This window comes from Photinus pyralis, unplaced genomic scaffold (assembly GCF_008802855.1).
Source record: "Photinus pyralis isolate 1611_PpyrPB1 unplaced genomic scaffold, Ppyr1.3 Ppyr1.4_LG1, whole genome shotgun sequence".
NCBI lineage: Eukaryota > Metazoa > Arthropoda > Insecta > Coleoptera > Lampyridae > Photinus > Photinus pyralis.
This window is the reverse complement of record NW_022170249.1, coordinates 20,038,057-20,044,056: the sequence shown is the minus strand read 5'-3', so window position 1 is coordinate 20,044,056 and position 6,000 is coordinate 20,038,057.

The window sequence follows — 6,000 nt, the reverse complement described above, 5'->3', positions numbered from 1 at the left end:
TTATATTACTTTATTTAGTGTTACCACTTAACGGCTTACTATACCTACTTCCTTTTTTAATTATGTGTAGTCATAACATATCAGTTATCACGGTTCACGTCTCACGATTTTGTAAATTTTCGCGACAACTCAATGGTGCCATTGTATTATTCAAAGAAGTACGTATAAATACCTAGGTGTAGATTACAAATTTTCTTAATTTTCGTTAGTGTCCATAGTTACTTCAGCAAGTACTGTCGCGTCGTTGATTGTTGATATTTTTCTAATTTTTATATATCACTTAATCAGTGGATTTCGCAACGCTTAGTATACGGCATAAACATGTCCGAAAAACGACATCGTCTTTCTGGTGCTCAGTATCGCAAACGAAAAGCGATTCTCGAAAATGAAAAACGAAAACAAAGCGATGCGCTAAATAAATATTAAAGATTACAAGACGATTACGAAACGGAACGTGAATTCGGAGAATCTTCTAAAAATCGCGATAATAACGAAATTCGCGAATCCGAAACACTCGCCGAAACGTTTGTAAATCCTGACGAACTCGATAAATAACACAGGTATGTTGATTTATCGTATCTATTGTTTATAGTATATAGTTTTAGTCTTTAGGTGAATTGTAAATTATTGGTTGGCGGTTTGGGGGGGGGGGCGGCAAAGTTAAATTTGCACGGGGCGGCTAAATTGCTAGCGCCGGCCCTGAACAGTGCTTCAAATTTGAACGATCAAGCGGTAGTCCTTACATTGCTTAAATTGCTGTATAAGTAAGGTAACCATGTTTTGTTTTATACAAAATAGTAATAATCGATTGTTTTAAGGGTGTCTGAAATTTAGATTTTTATCAGTTAAATGGTAAGGGCGGCGTTACTCTTAAAGATTCGATCATTATTTTAACTGGTTTAAAAAATAAAAAAAAAGCCATTAAAATTGAGTTCATAGCGACATACTTTACCTTTTGTATGTGACCGTGTTAAATAAATGTACTAAAAAGGAATCAAATTAATTTTTTGGAGGGCACTGAGAAAGCTGCACGAAAAAAGGAGCGGAGTTATCCTTTGCTGGATAGCTTTTATGTGATATAGTTTCACATCAGTAAACATTTTTACACAGAAATTGTATACATATCGAACTCTTGGTCAAAGTGCACATCAGAAATGGACGTTTTCTACCGAAATTGCTCTATAAATACCTATTTTTACCTTTTTAAATCATTCAGGCGATTAGGGTGAAACAATCGCCAAGAGTTCTCTTGTCGACAGAACCGTATAAGAACCGAATGCGAAAAGATAAATATCTTGAAAACTGTGTTACAACACGGATCGAAAGTGAAAGTACTTGCAATAGCGCCTTATACAATTTAAAAATTTGCACAAATATCGATTTCGCCATCCATTCGTCAAAATGTGCACGATCGAAGGTGTACCAATTCTCTTCTTTGGGATCGCGCAAAAAATAACTTTTTACTCCCAGCAATTAATGAAAAAATGCATGAAATTCACCTATTTAACATCGAGTATTCGAGTCAATGAATTTGGACGTTTTCCCACAGAATTCGTCTATAAATACTGATTTTTTTTTCAATTAACACAGGTGGTTAGAATTCAGGAATCGCCAAAAGTTTCTCGACCGAAGTATGAGAACCCTGATGAGAACTATTAAAGAACCGAATGTAAGATAACCATTCAAAACTGTTTGTTATACTTAGGTACTTTTAAACAGTGTAGATTTCGATTTAGTTAATTCGGTATCCACACAAGTCTGTGCGGTACTTATTCATGCAAACACATTTGGTTTATTTTCTGCACAGTTTAAAGCTCGTTGGTTTTATAAACTGTTTCTCACAAAACGTTGATGAATGTACTGACATATTATTTTCTGTGCCAGAAGTTTAAAAATAAATAATGCGTACATTTAGGTCGAAAAAGATGTTTGGCGTAAGTAATGTTTACTTTTTTGTGCGAGTTGTGTCAACTTCCGCACTTTTAAAATCGCCTAGAAGTAATGACACCGGCATCTTGCCAGATTTTGAAGCGTTTGTCTCGATTTTTAAAACAAGTCTGTATTCATTCGCATACCGGCAATCAAGGCAAAATAAATATGGTAAAATGTATAATAGAAGAAATAAATGTATAAGTCAACGGTATAGGACAGCATATACAAGTTGTCTATGGTATAACAAATTCATCATTTATGGGATCGCATGCATTACTATAGATTAATGTAGGCCAATTTTGCGTTTCTATAAAATTAACAATTTTTTTAATGACATACATGCTTGAGCATTATGCCTCATCTTTTGCACTTCTGTGTAACTCTATTAAAATCAAGCAGCGAGCTACACTTTAAAACATTGTTAAAATAAATTAGAAATTTACAATACCTACTTCAAATTTAAATGGCTAGACCTACTGTGTAGGACACTACGAGTATAATAGCAGTCGAGATAGCAGTACTGCTCAGCGCCCCTGCAATTTAGACAATTACTCATGCCGCCGTGTATGTAATTCTTGAATAATTCAACTACGATACTTTTCTGTGATTCAACTTTCATCCACAAATCGCATACAATTGATTTTTATTATACAATAAATGATATTATTAATGTATATTACATACCTACAGTAAATGTTATTAATCGCTCCTTGGAAATATATTTGTTATAAAGGTAAAATAAGGTATAAATAATATAAACATAAATTATAAAATTACGCAAAATTTAAGAAGAAAGATGGTGAAGAGCATTAACGTTCAAGGTTGAATTACAGTGAGGTTGATTAAAAACGATTGAGAATAAAAATAAAGTTTATTAGCGTTATGGCTTCAAATAACGTCTACTTTTTTCCCCAAAATTTTGCCTATTCGTCCTGGGACACCCTGTATGTACCAAGTTATGAGTTTCGTTCAAGCAGAAAAGACAAACGTTCGGATGGGTAGTGAAAAATCGTTCATTGTAGAGTAAGGAAGTAAAAAGGGGCGTAATTTAGTCGTTAAGTGAAATTCGTCGATTCCGTTTCGAAAAGGTGCCATATTGTTGACACCGTCTGACTAGAAATGTGCAATTTAGAAGCCTTTGTTAATTATATTCCGTGCGAACCCACTATCTGAATACTTCAATACAAGGTAAATTTTTTTCAATTAATATTAATTAATTTAATTAGAGATATAATATTTGCGATTGGTCTGTATAATCCTAATACGTATACACATTGCATGCTTAGATTAAGGCATGAAAGACAGTTCGTAACAATGCACTCTCTCGTTTAGTATTTATTTAGGAACACTAATTAAACAGAGAACTAAATTCCATCTCCATAGAGCGGTAGCAGCGCCCAAACGAAAGTTTTAGCAACATTTTTGAGAACGAGATACTTAAGAATTTCCATAACAGAAAACAGCGCGTCTATTCCGTGATCGGTCCGTGCGAAACCCACCTGGGAAGCCAATTTCATTCCCACATAGAATCAACGATAAGTCCCGCCTAGATTTTGGTCGGTCCGTGTGCGTCCAACTACATCCAAGTTCAGGGGTCGGAACCAGACACATTGAAACCTTCACGAAAGCTCATCGAAAACTCCTAGCGCATAAACAATCGAGGTATTATAAACAATTACCTGTGTCTAGCTTGGCACATTATCGAATTGCCTTTATCGTAGCTTGTCCCGTTGTAGATTTTAAAATAGCGCCAGGGTCATTGTAACTCAACAATATATCTTCTATACAGGGTGGCAATTTGAAAACTTACCACTCCCCATGTCTTAGTAAATAAACGAGATATTTTAAATAAATCAAAATCCGTTTTGGTAATTCGGAGGGGGAATCACAATGACATAGTTGGCGATGCACCCCCTCCAATCCCCTGCGCCCCAGTCACCCCAACTTTTAAATTTTAAATAGTGACCCCCCATGTGTGATACGTCGTTGGAAAGCTCTGAAAAAATGCTTTCCAACCATACCAAATATATTTAGGTTAGTAATTATCGTGCAAATCAAAAAATAAACTAATACGATACATTTGAAATCTGTCGTATTTAAAACGCAACCGGCGAACATTAGACGAACTAAAACAGAGAATAATTCAAGAATGTCGAAATATTGCAAAACCAACAATTGAAAAGGTTTGACAAGAGTTTGAGAATAGATTATATTACTGTCTTACCAATAACGGAAACCATTTTGAACATTTATTGAAATAAAAGCCAACTTTAGAAAATATTTAATTCCAAAATATTAAATAAGCCGTGGGTCAAAATAATTCATTTTAAGAACCACAAGTCCGAAGCATATCAGGAACCAGAAAGTAACAAAAGAAAATTGGGCAAATTATGTTCAACATATTGAGAAAGTTGAAAAAAAATAGCAAGTTGATCATATCATGGATTATGTGCAACCTCTTATTATAAACAATGATAGCGGTAGTGAAAGTGACATTGAACTTATTACTTAATTTATGTAATGTAATGTAAATAAAAATACAGTTTATTTTTATCACCTGATTATTAATCCAAATTAGCTTATTATTAACATTTATATATACTTGCTACCTGCCATTGTTATGCTAATAAGTTTCTCCAACCTGAGTCTTTTGTGAAACAACACATTTGGTAACGCATAAGACCAATACTGAACTATAGGTACAGGTAACTCAAAAATCGTACAATATACGAAAAAGCTAAAAACGTAATGTGAAATTCGATTTTAACTAATTCGATTCCCTTATCGAGATTTTTGGATTTGTGGAAAAGTTCCACTCTACCTACCTACGTACCGAAACCCAACAACTATACCTACAACACTCATTTGTATAAACATATTGTATGGCTGTATAATCAATCTTAAATGAAATGTAACCTGCATTTGTGAAAAAATTCCACCCTACCTAGGTACGTATCGGAATCTACGAAATGCCTTGAAATAAAACGTACCTCTAAAGCAACGTTCTCAATGTACAGAAAGCATTTGTATGGGCCATTTATAGCAACTAAGCAATTAAGCTATTCCTAATTCTTATCTCACCTATAGGTATACAAACATTAAACATTGCGCAATGTTATAATAAGGCCTTGGAAAATCCAATGTATCATATCACGTAGGTACTAAATCGACAGCAAGTAATACAAAACAAATGCCGTACAGCCTACATATTTCATGATAAATTTACAAAGAAAAGTAAACCTTACCTAAATGTCTTGAACAGAATAAACGCACGCACTCCGAACTATATTCATAATAATAATCACGCTGCGTTGACTAAAACATCTCTAGTGTGAAAAGCATGACGCGCATTTACTTCCGTCCTTGTGAAATTTGAACTGTTAAGATGCGCGGTAAAGCATTTCCAGTGACGTAGCTTACGGGTTTCTCCATAAATCAGTGCATAAAAGAGGGAACGATTCAAGTTTAAAATTGCCAGATACTGTAACTTCACAATTTGAAAAACATTTCTGATTTGCCGCTACCGCTCAATCGGCCCAATACAGCCAGTACTAAATGATAATGATTACTTAAAGAAAATAAAACTTAAATAGATAATAATAATAATATACGCTATGGTTTTCACGTTAAACAACTTTCTGTATTAATTTATTAAATTGCTAGTTTGAAATTAATTGATCCAATAATTTGAAAATTATATGAAAATTTTTCATCGCCTATTTATCTTGTCATTTTTGTTTCTAATTAAATTAATAATAGTATTTATGTATACAATAGTAGCGCATCTCAAAATAAGGCGAAGTTGAACACAAAGAGAATGTCGTAATGTCAAAACCAACGGTGAAGTACATCCGGAAATATGAATCAGTCAATGATCGATATTCTCAATTCTTTTTTGGTTGTAGAATTTCATTTCGTGCGAGAATATCTATCGGACAAATTTTGCAGGAACTTTGTCCGATAGGTAGTCTCTTACGATTAGGGAGTTGTGTGCGAGTGCACCATCCTGTTTAAACCGACGCACTTTCCAACTTTTGTTTTTTTTTGTGCCATACATAATTGTATTCG